Raw genomic sequence first — 17,580 nt, forward strand, 5'->3', positions numbered from 1 at the left:
CCAGGTGGAGACGCAAAGAAGAAGATCCAGGCAGAAGGAAGAGGATATAAACAAGCGGATCCCTTGAAAGAAAATGAGTTGTTCTTACTAGGTGAGTGAATTTTATTTGGAGAAGGTTGGGAGATGAGGCCAGAGATACAGTCAAGGGCTAGACCAAGAAGGGATTATTTTTAACTCATAATTATCCTATGCATGCAACAGGCAGCCACTGCCAGATTTTAGAAGCAGTGGGGAGAATTACCCTGTTGCTAAAGGGAAGCAGTGGCCCTGGAGATGAAGAAGAAGGGACTGATTTGATATGTTTCTGAAAGTATATCAGGGTTAATGAAACAATTCAAATTTGGGATAAGGGAAAGGACAGTGGGACAACATCATGTATGACTCTCCTTTCTCTCTGAGGCTGTTGGGTTGGTGGAAAAAACATCAACTCAAGATGAACAACTGATTTGGGGCGCCTGGGTGGCGCAGTCGGTTAAGCGTCCGACTTCAGCCAGGTCACGATCTCGCGGTCCGTGAGTTCGAGCCCCGCGTCGGGCTCTGGGCTGATGGCTCAGAGCCTGGAGCCTGTTTCCGATTCTGTGTCTCCCTCTCTCTCTGCCCCTCCCCCGTTCATGCTCTGTCTCTCTCTGTCCCAAAAATAAATAAATGTTGAAAAAAAAATTTAAAAAAAAAGATGAACAACTGATTTGAGAATATTATAAAAAATTTTGGTTTTGAGTAGCCTTTTGGGGTTTTGTGGTGCCTGTAAGACATGCATGTGTTTTGGTGAAAGTGTCCAGTAGGATTTGGGATTATAGATCTGGAGTTGGACATTCCTTCCTCAAAATGACTTCTTAATTACCTAGTGTTGGTGTAGTCAAATAGCTGTATAGGTTAAGGCACTTGCTGTCCTGATATACATTTCCAATTTCTGATGATGACACCCTGTAATTAAAGCAAGATATTTTGTTATAATAAAATGTGCACAGAATTACAGGGCTGAAAAAACTTCAGAATTTATTACGCTCTTCTTTTTGTTTTGCACTGAAAACTGTACCTAATGCATTCCCCGAAACACCATTGACTTCTTTAAAATCTCTGGCATAGATGACTAACAACTCCCTTGATAACGTTGTCTAACATCTCACTAAGCTGATAGGAGGGTTTTGCTAATGCTAGTCTATATCCTTCATGCAGTAAGTGTCATTCTTTCTGGTCTTATCCTTAGTGGAAATGGAGAGCAGCTGTTTAATGCTAATGGAAAAATCAGCAAATTTAAAATTGTTGAATGCACACTTTAGATTTTAACTGAATTATGAACTTGGCAATATTTATGAATTTAAAGCATGAAAATATAAACTAGATTCATCACGATATTTTTCCAACTGCATGGTGTGATAAAACACTGTTCAGAATTCTCAACATTACAAGCTCAAAGCACTGCCCTTGAAAGGATGTTCTGTGAATCCTAAAGTGATTAAATATTTTTGGATAAAGTATCTGAAAGTATTTTTAATCCATACAGATCTCACACGAAATGAATAGTACTAAAAAATGAAAATAAATCACTATTTGCATTCCTCGTTTGCACCGTCTTTAGAACCTCCAATATTGCATCCATCTATAAAATTTATTGGGACTAGAGGTTTATATGTGTTTTAAATGAAATATTAATAAGTTGTAATCATTTTCATGTAATTCCAAAGAGTGAACATAATCATTTTTTGCCGTCCTAAAAGCCATATTGATATGAGCTTGCTCATCCTGACATCCACTGATTTCAAGGATGGGTAATAAAGGGAAATAGAAATACAAGAGAAAAATGATTCTTGACTTAAATATAATTCAGTCCCCATTGTTACCCATGACTAACTGAGTCTGAGTCAAAACATTCCCCATCTTCTGCACCTATCTAGCGGTGTGCTTCTTAAGAAAGCAGAGCTGTTTGGTCACCGTTAGCTAAAGGTGGACACGTCCAACCTCTTACCTATTTAAACTCCAAAGGAGAAAATTATACAGGGGAGCGTAAATCTTATGGATGATCTATGTCAAAGTTAGTGGCTTTGTTTATTCTCAAATTTAATTGATTTTATAGTGTTGTAAACAGGCTGAACTATAATACAGATGGTGAATAAAGGAAAAATGATTCTCTTGAAAATGCCCCATGAACCAAAAGGCCACATGGAAGTCAAACACATACCCCAACCAATATCAAAAACAAAACATGTGGGATGGATTTATTTGTTATATGAACTTATTATTTCCTACGGCTGTGGAGACAAAAGAGTCATAAACAAAACCAGAAAAACTTATCGAAGAAACACATGACCATGGCAAGCACACCTAAATCTTTACATGACTCCACACTTCTGAGACTCACCAAATGACCTCTATCAAGTTCATTGTTTTAATAGTGTTTAAGAACCCTGCGTTTATAATCCTTGTTCTACAATGTATTCCCTGGGTGATCTTAATCACGTCACAAACTTTATAAATTTGTTTGCCATTTATTTATTTTGGAGAGATACAGAGACAAAGTACGAACGGGGGAGGGGCAGAGAGAAATGGAGACACAGAATCCGCAGCAGGCTCCAGGCTCTGAGCTGTCAGCACAGAGCCCGACGTAGGGCTTGAACTCATGAGCCGTGAGATCATGACCTGAGCCCAAGTTACATGCTTAACCGACTGAGCCACCGAGGTGCCCCATGTCACAAATTGTAATCTCTGGCTTCCTCATCCCTAGAAGGAGATGAATGCTTACCTTGTAGGGCCATGTTATATCTAAATGTTCCATTGCATGTGAAAATGCCTAGCACATAACGCTGAATTACTATAGTTATTATGATGACTTCCTTGTTATTTTATCAATTTTGCAGATTAGCTTAGTGTTGTTGCTTATTTAGTACATTTTCCACTGTTTCATTTTGACTCAATTTTCTTTGACTACACTGGTCACACATCTGATGTACTCCCACATTAACCCATGCATAAATACCTATCTTATAAAATAATATTTTCGTAGCACATCCATATGTATCTGCCAATATTTGTCTCTTCAGAGAATGTTTCCCAGCGTAAACTAAGAAAAACACTTCTGAATTCTATTTCACACTTAGCAGTGACCAAACTACCACAGCTCACAGCATTTACTATTACAAAAGGAATAATGATTAACTGCATCTTTGAACCCTTTTCTGAACTGCCCTACAAATCGGTGATACTTGTTAAAGATTGACAGCTTAAGTCCGCTGCTTCTATTCAGTCTATCAAGCTGGTTTTGATGAAATTAGTTCAGTGTCATTCCAGAGGAAACAGATAGAGACAACAAATCGCATTGGGGACGAGATGCAAATTATTGATTAAAGCAACGGGTCACCACATACTACATTTCATAAAGCATTAAGGCTGTTGAGCGCACCAAATTCCTGTTCATCACCCAATACACTCTATATTCCTTTGCACCAAGGGACAAGTTCTGCATATATATTCACGCAATGGAATATTACTCATCCACGGAGAAAGAATGAAATCTTGCCATTTGCAATGACATGGATGCAGTTAGAGAGTATTATGCTCAGCAAAACAAGTCAGAGAAAGACAAATACCATATGATTTCACGCATATGTGGAATTTACAAAACAAAACGAGTGAATATGGGGGGACAAAAGAGAGGCAAACCAAAATACTGACTCTTAACCATAGAGAACAAACTGATAGTTACCAGAGGGGAGGTAGGTGAGGGATCAAATGGGTGATGAGGATTAAGGAGTGCACTAGTTGTGATGAGCACTGGGTGTTGTTGGGAGGTGTTGAATCACTATATTGTACACCTGAAGCTAATATTACACTGTATGTTAACTAACTGGAATTTAAATAAAACTTTAATAAGATATAAAAAAGGACAACTCTGCAATATTGAATATTCTTTTTTTTTTAATGTTTTATTTATTTTTGAGACAGAGGGAGACAGAGCATGAGCAGGGGAGGGGCAGAGAGAGAGGAGGACACAGAGTCCTTAGCAGGCTCCAGGCTCTGAGCTGTCAGTACAGAGCCCAACGCAGGGTTTGAACCCACAAACCGGGAGATCATGACCTGAGCCAAAGTTGGACGCTTAACCAAACCACCCAGGCACCCCTTGAATATTCTTAAAGATTGTCCTACCCTAAAAGTCCAAAGTGTCTCTCCAGATTTAATAGACTACTCTATAGCTTAGGGAATATGATGTTGCTAATTATAGCTCAATGTTTTAAGGTGACTATCAGCATAACAAAGAAGAAATGATTACTGAAATAAACTACTATCTTTACGAAAACCTCTAAAATTCATGTCACCTATCAGTGACATTTTGAAATTTAGAAACAAAAATTGGAGAGTGGTGATGGTTTACAAAACTGTGAAGGTATTTTTTTTTAAACCTGGATCATACTTTAGAGACGTGAATTTTACTATTTGTGAGTTGAATCTCAATAAAGCTGTCACTAAAGATTTAGAAACCGTGTTTGAGGGGCGCCTGGGTGGCGCAGTCGGTTAAGCGTCCGACTTCAGCCAGGTCACGATCTCGCGGTCCGTGAGTTCGAGCCCCGCGTCAGGCTCTGGGCTGATGGCTCGGAGCCTGGAGCCTGTTTCAGATTCTGTGTCTCCCTCTCTCTCTGCCCCTTCCCCGTTCATGCTCTGTCTCTCTCTGTCCCAAAAATAAATAAACGTTGAAAAAAAAAAAATTTTTAGAAACCGTGTTTGAGAATAATGGAAAAAAATTCCAGTTGAATATCCCCAAAGGGCAAAAAGGGGGCACTGGTTTCAAAAAAAAATTAAAATTGTCGGCTATGTTCTATAAATTTAGAGATAAGGATCATTTCAACAAACTTTTCAAGCTCATTAAAGACATTTTACAGGTAGGCATTTTTCCTAGGTAAAATCTTGATGAATTACGAGCGGTCTGTATCTGTAAAATTATATGAAATAGAAAAGCCAGCTGCTTCATTTTCCTTCCCTGTCATCATTTGGAGGGCAAGAGGAGTGCAAAGGAGAGAACAAGCAAGAGAAAACAGTGAGTCAAACTTTTATTAACGAAGAACAAATTAACATTGCCCCAGGTGGTCTCCAGAGCTCTTATTTCTTACCTTCTTCTTTCTAAGTTTAAATCTGAAGCTAGGGGGAAAAAAGACAAAAAATACATAAATCACCCTCAAAAGACAACGTAGAAATAAAGAGGCCATGAAGTTTCAGAAAGGGAACACTGAATGGAATGATAAATGGAAGACCGTGTCCACAGAAACAATTTAAATTCCAGCTGGAATTTCCACTTCCTGAAATCGATCGCAAATTAAGACGATGCGAATAGCCACCCACTTTCAAAAACTTGAAAATACAGCAAAGATATTGGAGTTTTGCTACTCCTCCTTAGAGGTGCTTAAATGTAATTGGCACTATCTACGTGGACACAGAAATGGACCCTCCCCTTCCCTTAAATCACCAAAGTGATACATCTGAAGTTTCTTATGTTTAACATCCAATTGATTCGCCATCAAATGTGGTCAACTTTGACTTCTGCCCTGGTTACTGGATGGAGAGTTGATCTTGGATTATCAGGAATGCTAGAGCTTTTGGTTGGGAAAACTGCCATATGCTGTTGTTTTTGTTTTTTTTTTTCTGTAGTTATTTTCTGGTTGATATTCTATAGCTGAGGATTTTCATTAAAGCTTATGAGTCTTGCTCATATTAAGGCAAAAAAAACCTTAACGAATGTCTGGTTCTTCTGAGAAAGGCTTTATGTAAAATACAAACTTTTAACTGTATCATACTTCATTAGCCTTTTTGTATGGAAATCTAATGTTGATGTAAGGTTAGGTTCTCATATGAGTTGATTACAGTGTCCTAAAAATACTTTTTTTCCAATAACTTCCAACATTAGATTTGCAAAATTAATTGTATTTGTCATGCACTTGTGAATACAACATAAATGAGACCTCGCTGCTATTTTTTGTGTAGTGTTGACTTCAAGAGACAAAGGGACATATAACTGTATATAATTAGCTGTAAATGAAGAGCAAACAACTCACTAATAGCAACTAATTGATTCTGCTCAGGAGAATGCTGTCAAGTCTAACAACCCTAGCTTGAAAACGATCTTCAAGGGGCGCCTGGGTGGCTCAGTCGGCTAAGCAGCCGACTTCCGCTGAGGTCATGATCTCGCAGTCCGTGAGTTTAAGCCCCGCTTCGGGCTCTGTGCTGACAACTCAGAGCCTGGAGCCTGTTTCAGATTCTGTGTCTCCCTCTCTCTGACCCTCCCCCGTTCATGCTCTGTCTCTCTCTGTCTCAAAAATAAGTAAACGTTAAAAAAAAAAATTAAAAAAAAAAAAAGAAAAAGAAAACGATCTTCAAAAATGAAAAAAAAATAAATAAAACTGCTTTTCAGATGATGAGAAGACTCCAGCAAGGTCTTCTATTGCAAAGAATTATTGCGCTTATGAAATACTTCACAATCCAATTCCCAGCGTAGTAAGAAACATTATGAAGCCAGTAAAGCCAAGGTCTACACCAGCAGTCATTAGTACAACTGTCAGAACAACAGAAAAGGAAAAGTTCTTCAATAATTTAGCATTGTTCACTTTATCAACTATTAAAGTTCATGATTCTTTTACCGTTTATTTTGAGGGGCGGGGAGGGACAGAGAGAGAGAGACACAATACGAAATAGGCTCCAGGCTCCTTCGGAGCTTGTCAGCACAGAGCCCGAAGTGGGGCTCGAACGCAGGAGCCATGATGAGACCATGACCGGAGCTGAAGTGGGACGCTTAACCGACTGAGCCACTCAGGCGCCCGCCCTCGTGATTCTTTAAAAAAAAAAAAAAAAAAATAGTCGATTGCATTTCATCTGTAATAAGGTTAGGTCTACTTTGATTTGCATTTTAATCTGGTACCTGATCAAACTGTCTCTCTGTAATCGTTTTTTTTGTGCCACATGGTGTGTATTTTAGCTTCCTTAGATAAGCCGTCAGAACTCAGACTTTGCAACAAAGAAGTCAAGCTCTTAAAATTTAAGAGCAGAGATGATTGAATTGCAGCGCACTATCTGCAATAACACAGAGGTGACTTTCTCGGAGCAAAGGCCTCTTTAATAAATCCAATATTGTACTTGCACTCTAGAAACCTCTTTTCCATTCCAAACACAACCAATAGTCAACCAGCATAGTCAAGATGAAAACTGTAGGTCAGTTTGTGTATTAATTTTGGATTTGGTCATTAAATCACCTGGTGCTCATTTTTTCCTCAAGTAAAGCTTTCTTAATTAACTTTATTAATTAGCTTCGTGAGAGCTTATATACATACTATTGCTTCTTCCACACATTTGCAAACCATATGCAACAACATAATTTTTTAAACCTTCAAATTTAAAGGATTTCTAGCCATGGTTACACTGTGAAGTTATAAATATTTCAGATTGCACAGCATGTAAGTGAATGCTGAGTAGGGCTCAGCAGTTCTAATTTATTTTATCAATCCAACTATTCTCCTGAACGGGGAGGGGGAGGGGGCAGTGAGAGGAGATATATTGTTCCAGTTTTGTTCTACTAATACCGTTAATAACCAGATTAGTGATATGCGTTTCCTTAGAAGTATTATTTCACTTTAATTTTTGAAATATTGCCCTAAATGTCATCTTTGTTGACTGTAAGCTTCCAGGAAAATGTAACATCTTTGTGTTTCTACTGGAGCAGGCATATGGAAGGTAAAACGAATGGAAGAAAACTCTTGCCTACTCTGAGATAAACTGTCACTCAATAAATGACACAAGTGGGACGCCTGGGTGGCTCAGTTAGTTGAGTATCTGACTCTTGACTTCTGCTCAGGTCATGATCTCAGAGTCGTGAGATCAAGCCCTGCCTCAGGCTCCATGCTGAGCGTGGAGTCTGCTTGAGATTCTCCCTCTCTCTCGCTCGCTCTCTCTCCCTCTCTCCTCCTCTCTGTCTCTCCCCCCCTTTTCTGTCCCTCTCCCCATGCATTCTCTCTACCAGTGTGTTTGAAAGGCAAACCACCTTCTTAGTTGTGTATGTCTTGTCGGGATTGGTTTTTTTCTCAGAAGGGCGGAGTTGCAAACAATTCTGTTGGGATTTTTTTTAATGCCATATTACTTGATCTAAAAACTTAAAAAAAAAATACTCTCAACAAGCCAGGACCACTGATATAATCTAGCCACAATACTTTGTAATCAAACTAGACAGTAGAGATGATTCTTCCACTGTGTCACTTCAGCCAAGTTATATCGACAAAAAGACTGGAGTCATCATGAAGTCGGAAATGCATAGACAAAGTTAACAATGGCAGATCAATCCATCTAGTTCTTAACTTAGCAGGCTCTTCTTGGTTACTGGGTACAGCACTTTAAAAGATAAAGGTTTATTTTTGTATCATATTTTAGCAGATGAAGGTCTGGTCAAATGGAAAGCTAACAAAGTTTAATTCTCTAGCAAATCTTGCCCCTAGCTTTGACTCTATCAGCGGTGGAAGCATTCGTTACTCTCCACCGAAAGATCACCTAGTAAAAAATTTTTTTCTACCATTTTCCTACTAATGATCAGAAGACACACAGAGTAAAAAGATGTCACTTCACAAATCAAAAGGCCAGAGAATTAATGCTGACTCCGGTAGGCATCTAATCACTGCTGTATTGGCTTTTGCTTCAAGTTAAACTCCACTTTGAGACAATAAAGGATTTCTGTACTTGTCCATAAACTAAAACGTGTATAATTTTTTTGGTGGGGGGAAAAGATTTTATTGAACATTTTTTATTCAGTCTTGAAAGACAGAGCCTGTGCTCTTACTTGCTTTCAATGCATCATCTTTTTTTTTTTTTTAATTTTTTTTTTCAACATTTATTTATTTTTGGGACAGAGAGAGACAGAGCATGAACGGGGGAGGGGCAGAGAGAGAGGGAGACACAGAATCGGAAACAGGCTCCAGGCTCTGAGCCATCAGCCCAGAGCCCGGCGCGGGGCTCGAACTCCCGGACCGCGAGATCGTGACCTGGCTGAAGTCGGACGCTTAACCGACTGCGCCACCCAGGCGCCCCTCAATGCATCATCTTGAGTAAACTCGTGTCGTTCTAGCCTTTGAAATGTGTGGAGACTTAGTCCTGCAAATTTGTTGGTGAGGAGTAAGAAAAATCCTCATTTCTTTGGTGTAATGTTGCAATCTGTGTCAAAGACTTCTTTATATTTACCAATGCTGCCTGGTTGAAACATTTTATTAAAGGAGCAGAGTTAAGGGGCGCCTGGGTGGCTCAGTCGGTTAAGCGTCCGGACTTCAGCTCAGGTCATGATCTCGCGGTCCGTGAATTCGAGCCCCGCGTCGGGCTCTGGGCTGATGGCTGGGAGCCTGGAGCCTGCTTCCGATTCTGTGTCTCCCTCTCTCTCTCTGCCCCTCCCCCTTTCATGCTCTGTCTCTCTCTGTCTCAAAAATAAACTTAAAAAAAATTTTTTTTTAAATAAAGGAGCAGAGTTAATATGTTATCCATAGGAGGGTGGGTAGGAAAATATCCTCCAGTCTGCTCTAGTTCCATGAATGCACCAAAAGTTGATAAACTAACAAGTGAAGCTATTTTGAGAGAAGGTATTTTGAGAGAAGGAGGTGTCACTTGGATAAGGGGATGATGTGGGTCTTAATTCTGTGTAAATATGTCTTGATGAAAAGAGAGAGAAGCAAAGTCTGATAAAGAGGAGAAAGTACCTATTAACAAAACGGATGACTGGTGCTTACTAATCAACTAAATAATTCTTGTTGGCCAGCTTCCCAATGATGATGATGGAAAAGACGCTGACCTTGGTGGTGGTGGCAGTAGTCGTGGGAGCGATAGTGTGTTTTTGATACTTGGCTTGGTTCTGCAATGCTAAATCTCGTGGCTTCCAATATACATTATTTTTCGGAACTGGCAGATGTTAAGGGTTTGCCAAAACCCCTGTGACATATTTGACACCACTGATGAATTACAACAGGGGATATGGAGTTTATACGCCATGTTATCCAAATGAATAAGTTGAGGTTAGTTGATTCTGTCGTTTCCTGGGGAGGATATGGATATCAGGCAAAGCAAAATAACATAGCTGTATGAGTTCTGTAGTGAAATTGATCATTGCTTAAAATTTTATGTACAAGATTTTTCTGTTAAGTAGGCAGCATCTAACAGTGAAATATAGGCCATTATTCATATTCTTGTTTAATAAGTATGCATAAAGAGAAGAAATTTATCTTTTTCAAAAATACTGCAACTTTTCAACAGAAGATCTTTGGGGAGGAAAAAGTGCCACATTTCAAACATTACTGATAAGTGAATTCCTTTTTATCTTTGTTACCCCATCTGGAAAGCAACAGTTGATAACAAAGGGGATTATAAACTCAACCATTTTTCCCCTTTTGCATTACACATTCTAGTTTAAAGAGCTCTTTACCACCTTTGAGATGTGTGCTTGGCTCATGTGTATATTCGAGTAATGGTATATGTCTATTTTTTTTAATTTTTTTTAATGTTTATTTATTTTTGAGACAGAGAGAGACAGAGCATGAACGAGGGAGGGTCAGAGAGAGAGGGAGACACAGAATCTGAAGCAGGCTCCAGGCTCTGAGCTATCAGCACACAGCCCGCCGCGGGGCTCCAACTCACGGACGGTGAGATCGTGACCTGAGCCGAAGTCAGTCGCTTAACCGACTGAGCCACCCAGGCGCCCCATGTATATGTCTATTTAATGTGCAGTGTGTTCACTGCAGCCTTAAGGAAATCACGAAACAACAGCTCTCTGAACTAAGCTTAACTTGAACATCACACCGAACAAATGGCCTCGCTTGTAACACAGCTTTACGTGATGATGGAATGATTTCTTGAGTTCCAGGAAATATTTTTGAATGTTAATTTCAATTCTAGCTTTAGAAAAAAATCTGGCAGCACTGAACTAATAACGAATAATAGCTCTTGGGACAAGAATAAAAGAATAGAGTCAAATAAACCAGAGGAGATCACTCAGTCATGCAAAGACTGCACGGTAAGGTACGTATTTTTGAAAATCCTTAACTCTAGTCTCTAAGCTTGAGCTGAGCATGTTCTGTACCTTATCTTTTGCTCCCATTTATCATATCTTGATGAATTGTATCACTTCTGACGTAAAATAGTTGTATAATCAGGAATTAGTTCCAAGGCTTCTTTGGTATACCTGTGAGCCTGAAATCCTTGCCAATTTGCACAGTCACATAAAATAATTAGTAGGGAGACAAACCAAAAGCTGCCCCAAACATTATTTCCAATTGTGCTTCAATTTGCTCTCCGTGCCAGTTCTTAGGGAACATTTTCTTTGTGCAAATCTCAAGAGTCTTAGGCAAAGACGCGACTGAAGAATATTGAAGTCCACACGCACATATTCTACAGGTTAATAGAAAACAAATTCTCCTTTTGTTACCGCTAACATTCAGTTTGTGTTCGTGAAACTCCCATTGTAACATTCAACTTAATTTACATCCTTTCCTCATAGCCCCAATATTTTTAATTGGATCATTTTCATAGTAGTCTAGAATTATAAAGGATGCCGGGATCCCAACATAATCCTTTTGTTTTCATGATAATAAGCTTCCTTCAGCTTACTGTCCATGGAAGTCCGTAGCTAGTAAGTGCCCTAGGCTCAACAAAACTGTCCTGTGGCCTTGGTACCCTGCAGCAAAGCTGAATCTACGGCAAGTCTTCAGTGCGTAACTTACTCAGTGTGTTTCCAAAAACTCAATATTCTTTTCTATCCCCTAAAAGCAGAGACAGCATTTATGGATCCTGCAAGATTTAGGATTGCAAAGAGCTTTCAATATCATTCGTTTGCTACGTGTTTCTCCCCTTTCCTCACACGTGACTCGCCTTTGTAACACTCCCACTGAGGGATTACCCTTTACAGGGTCGAACACCCCAATACTGGAGAGGTCACTACCTTCAGAAACAGCTGATCCCGCCCTTGGCCAGTTCTGAACGCTGTAAAATTCCCCTACAGAGCCAGAATCTACAGGGCCCACAACTGATTCCTGTTTAATTCTCTTGTGCTTGTCGTTCCTTCAGTTTGCAAATATTTCTAGAATGCCTACTTGGTGTCAGACTTGTTCCAGGCACCGACAGAAAAAAAATACAAATAAGATATGGATGCTGACCTTGGGAATCAAAGCAAACCCCTTTTCCAGAAGAAAATCCCTCACATAGCTGAAGCCAGCTAGCATGTATCCTGAGAGTCTCGTCTTCCGGAGGATACAAATGAAAGTTCATCATACAACATGATTCCAGCCCCCTTCTAACCGAAACATTCCTGTGGATGAACTCCAATCTGCTGATTTCATTCTTTAAATATCGCGCCTGCGAGCACCAAACAGGGCCCGGTTGTATCTTGACTCTTTCTACGAAAGTTGTGAAAGGCCAAGAGAAAATTGGGTTTTTTGGCAATCGTGACTTTGGACTTGGTGATCTTGATGCCAGCTAAAATCCACCAAGAGTTTTCTTGTCCCGTGACCAGAATTTGCACGCAGAAATTTGGTACCCGACGTTCAGCATCTCCCGTTTATTTACCCCTAGTAAGGGCTATCTTGGTCAGCTCAAACTGCCATGATCTCTTTGGGTCATGGGCCAACTTAGTAACATGCTTTCTATATTTATATTCAGGTCCTTGAAAAATTCAGGTTTTACCAGTCCCGCCCTTCTTGGCCTTTCATCTTAACCCCTTTTGTGCCAACAATTAATTATCAGTGTTATTTACATTCTTGGTGCCCCGTATTAAACCGTTGTCCCCGAGGTACTTCTAATTTGGTGGAAGAGATGGTTCCTACAAAAAGAAAAGAAGAAAATAGTGGAAATAATGCAATAATGTTGACTTACAGACCAGGGAAACCAGGCCCGTGAACTTCCGGAGATGACTCTCAAACAAGCAAATATTCTGATGCCTGGTGAAAGCCCTCATTACCGCAGGAATGCACAGTAGAGATCAGAGGGGTCTGAAAGAGTCAGAATAAGGTGTAGACAGAACAAGACTGCTAGCTCAGGGCTAGGAATGAAAGAAAACCCATTGTTGCCCTGGCCTTTCAATCTTGACTTAATTTAAACGAAAGGTCCTAATCGTCATCTTTCTCATTCTGTGCGGGAAGAGCGAAAGGCATGCCCATATTATAAAATGCATTCATCGTAGCCTGAATGTTTCTTTAAAGAACTGACGTCTAAGTAGCTTGCTCTCTCTCCTCCTTGGTGAGGCTACTAGATTATATGCCCCTCTCTCCTCAAACTTACGGGTATATTGGTTGGTTGTTTTTTTTTTTTTTTAATTAGATACTTGATTACTAGAAGTCACAACTACAAGAATGTCAGATACAATTAAATGAATTCGGTGACATTTGTTTAAAAAATAATCAGAAGGACAGATTCCTAATCTTGATATAGCTTTTTATTCTGAGAAGTGGCAAAAATACGTAGACGGGACCTTCCAAATCCTCCCCCAAAGCTTTTTAGTCTCTTCCTCCAACCATCGATGAGAGGATCAGAGAAGCAGAGTTGACTGTTGTTTTTCGCTCAAACGGGGATCTTTCCAAAAACAAGTTGCACTCAGACAAAGACTGACATGATCAGAGACTGCCCCCTGCCTTCGTACACAGCACATAGAGTTCAACTGCCTTCGTCTTCATTAAAAATAATCCTACCAACTTTGAAAAGATTTTGTGTATAATGAGCCATCTGTATCTAAGATTTTTTTTTTTTCTTATTCGATGACCCTGCTTGAGGAACAGTAAAAGAGAAATTTACTGTGTAAAAGGCCATGAAAGTTTATCTCTTTGGATATCGTGCCTCAAGGATGGACATTATGGATATCATCCTGGGTTTTCCCAGTTAAGCAAAAATATGAAATGCGGAAAGTATTATTTGATACAATTGTTTAATTACCCCCCAAAATCCTTCTAACTGTCAAGATTTCCTTTAAACCTAAATATATATATATATATATATATATATATATATGGAAGGAATATCAATATGTCTTGTATTTGTGTCCTGTGGTAAAAATCTCAAGGTAGAATTTTTGTGTAGCTTCCTTTGCTCTGCAAAAACATCTGCCTTGGAGTATTTTTCAGGAAACCAGTCACTCATTATTAAATCAATCATAGTCATATGTGTCTATAATCTTTTACTTTTGTTATAATAGGGTTCTCTGGTCAAGAGGAAAAACCGTAATGAGGAAGGAAGTAAATTATTCCAGTCGGTTACTATTGTTTATAAGAACGTTCCCCAAGTCTTAAATGAGCGATTTTTACCTAGTTGGTAACAATCTTCTTTAAATCTTTCCTGGATTTTTAAGTCTGGAGTTTTGGAAAGGTAGATAGTTGAGGTGGGGGGAATCCCCCTGGTGTGAAAGTTGCAAAGGCAAGTCTATGTCCTTAGAAAAGGGGGCAAGTTTTTGGAAACTGTTCCGGGGACAGCTGGGGATTTGCATCAAAGCCGAGAATTTCACAGTACATGACTCCTCTTTTCCGGGACAACTTCCATAGACCTAAGGAAGGGAAGGGAAAGCCGTGAAAATCCTCGGGCCGATTCCCCAGGACGATTTTAGGCAGGAGTTGGGAGAAAACCTCTCCGGCGACGGCAGTGCGCGCCAGAGGGTGCTGGTTTGGAGTTCGCTCCCCCCGATCTTAAAGTGAGCCCTAAATTACTCCTTGCACTCTACTCTCCGGGCTAGGGTTGCCAAACCCACCAAAACCCGTCGGACCCGCTAGCGCTGGGCCAGGCCGCCGCCTAGAGAAGCCAAAGGGGCGGTACGCGCCTCCTGTGCCGGGAAAGCGGGGCTGGCGCTCCTGGCTGAACCCCGCGCCCCGAGCCCGGCTGCGTCCCCGGCTCCGGCTCGGCCTTCCCCGCTCGCGGCCACCCGGCGAGCGCCGCTCAAGGGCAAATTTGCCTGCCGGTGCGCACTCGAATTTGGAAGCCCAAGGCGCGCTTCAGCCCGCCGCCTGGTGAGCTAACTCTGTGCGGCACCGGGAACCTTCCCCATCCCCGAACGGGCTTCACCCCGGGTCCTTCTCGGCACTGGTGCCGGTCTCGGGGAGAAGGAGAGAACAGCCTAGAGAGCGAGATGGGTAGGAGTAGTAGTAATAGTAATAATCGTAATAATAACCGATGCATCCTCACCCCCAGCCTCATCATTGTCCTGACCGTGGTCAGCGGCTCTCAGCCTGGTTCCCCCAGGGAGCCCGGCAGCTCCAAAAGGTCCCCGGCTTCGCTTCGGCATCGGCGGACGCTCGCTCAGGGCTCTCGGCTCGGCAGAGTCCATCTTGCCCTTAGCGAGTGTATCACAGGCATTTATATTTACATTTTTAAAAGTAGAACTCACGTCTCGGCCTCCCACAAAATAAGGCAGTCCCGCCAGAGAAGCCGGGACCAAGCATTCTGTGCCCGCGGGGACAGAGAAAGAGGACACTTGGGGAATTTTGAAAGACGGGTGCTTCATTAAGTTAGAAGGAAGACATACGTTTGCTCTTCGATATTTACAAATTACCGTTCGCGAACAAAGCCTTGCTAAACACGCGAACGTTGTGCAGCCCCCGGACTTCGCAGCGCGGTCGCCGCCACCTGTGCGGCACCATGCAGTAGCATTCAACAGATGCTCCAAGAACACTGCGATGGGTTTTTGCTTTGCGAAGGAGAACTTGGGTGTGGACAGTATGCTCGCTGCCAAATGAAATGTCAGAACCCTGCAAACTGTCTGAATTCAGTGAAGACGGGGGAAATCCTAGGATTCCCGCAAGCCCCTGTTGGAATAGACCAAAGAGTTCCCTTTGTGAATCGGGAAACTGAGGCACAGACGGAAGTGACCCGAAAGAAGGAAAGGACCCACTTCTTATCATTGCTCCCACCTCTTTCCCCAACCCGAAGTTTTGGTGCTACTGAGCCAAACGGTCCCCAGGGAGGCCAGCCGCTCCCTTCCCTCTGCGCTCCCTGGGGTCCGATCCCCCCCAGCTGCCCTACGGCCGCCGGTGTATGTAGCCTGTTCGTATAATCGCCGCTCTGCGGTCGGGTCCCAAGTAGCCGAACCGGAGTCTCGATCTCTTTCTTCGGTGCGGCTCCTGGGACCGGCAAGGAGCCAATCCCCACTTCTCCCGCGGCCCTCGGTACATTGCGACGGAGCCTCGACCAGGACCGGAGACACACACACCCCTCAATTCCCATTCCTCCTTAGAAGGAATCTGCTTTGGCCCCCTTCCCGGTGGGATCTCCTCCACTAAGTTTGGTCTTTGCTGCCTCCGAGGCGTCTTGGCCCAGGTGGCTCCGACCACCGTTCTCTGCGGGGCGGCCAGGACACCGCAGGCACCTGCCGGGCGCCGGGGAGCCCGGCTGGGGGGGGGGGGGGGAGAGCTCTGCTTACAGGGCTGCAGCTCGGCATCCCGTTAGTTGCCAAAAGGGAGATTTGTGGTTCAGTTCTTACCCTGCTGTCTTGACCATGTCAAGGCAGCCCTCACGACGGCTGGGGCGCCAACTGACCGTGGGCCTCAGGCTCTGTCCCAGAGAAATAGGTACAGCCCCACCGCAGAAACGCAAAAGAGCTGCCCCCGGGTGTCTTTCTAAGCACCTAGGGGGGCCTGTGGGGTCAGGAAGGAAACCAAATTGTACCCTCTTGGGGCATGAAAGCCAAGAGTTTTCCTTTCTCCTTTCTCAGCATTTGGGGCTAGGGACAAGGCGCGGGGGGGGGGAGGGGGCGATGCTGTGGTAAAGGGCCTTAGAGCCACGGCCTTTGCTCACTAAATATGTTTGACCTTGTGAATGCCTCGCTTGTTCCTGTTGTGGAAAGGGGTTAGGAGTTGGAGACAGAACGTCAGAGGGAGTTTCAAAGCTTGGTGGAACTTCTAAGACTTCTGAAATGTTAAGGTGTGTGTGTGTGCGTGTGTGTGTGTGTGTGTGTGTTTGGGAAGGCGTTCTGTGAATCTTTAAGGGTGCATTCTTGAGACACCCCCACCCCATGACTGACCTCGGTTCCCCCCAGACTCCAGGCCTCATAAATCAAGTTAATCACCACCGCCGCCACCACCGCCACCACCACCACCACGGGGTCTCGCGCCCCCTGCCAGCAGGTTCCAGATGCACTAAGACACGGTCCAAACAGGCCGGGGGCAGTGCAATGCTGAGCGCTGATTGGCCGCTCTTGGCTCCACCCCTCCTCCGGTTTTGGCCCAAGAGAGCGGTGCAGCACCGCCAGCGCGGGGTAGGCGCTCTGGTGCTCGCCGAGGAAGCTCGCAGCCTCGGGCGCACCGATCTTTCCGATCTTGCCTTTGGAGCAGCTAGATCGCCAACCTTGGCTGCTCCATCGGCCTGCCGCCCCTTACCTGCGATCGCATACGAACTTTTCCTCCCTCTTGGACACCGCTGTCGTCGGAGTCGTCGAGATCGGCGTGGCGCTCGCGTGATGGCCTTCGTCCGTTTAGAGTAGTGTAGTTAGTTAGGGGCCACCGAAGAAGAAAGAAGACGCGAATAGTGCAGAGATGCTGGAGGTGGTCAGTTACTAAGCTAGAGTAAGATAGTGGAGCAAGACCAGCCAAACCTGTCCGGGGGCGCACGGTCGCC

At 42.9% G+C, this 17,580-nt stretch overlaps 1 pseudogene; it reads left to right on the plus strand.

Annotated features, from left to right (window-relative positions):
* The window catches only part of LOC122477127, a 28,929-nt pseudogene extending 13,947 nt beyond the window's left edge, over positions 1 to 14,982 (plus strand).
* Positions 14,983 to 17,580: the final 2,598 nt, after the last annotated feature.

Source organism: Prionailurus bengalensis, chromosome X (genome assembly GCF_016509475.1).
Source record: "Prionailurus bengalensis isolate Pbe53 chromosome X, Fcat_Pben_1.1_paternal_pri, whole genome shotgun sequence".
Classification (NCBI taxonomy): domain Eukaryota; kingdom Metazoa; phylum Chordata; class Mammalia; order Carnivora; family Felidae; genus Prionailurus; species Prionailurus bengalensis.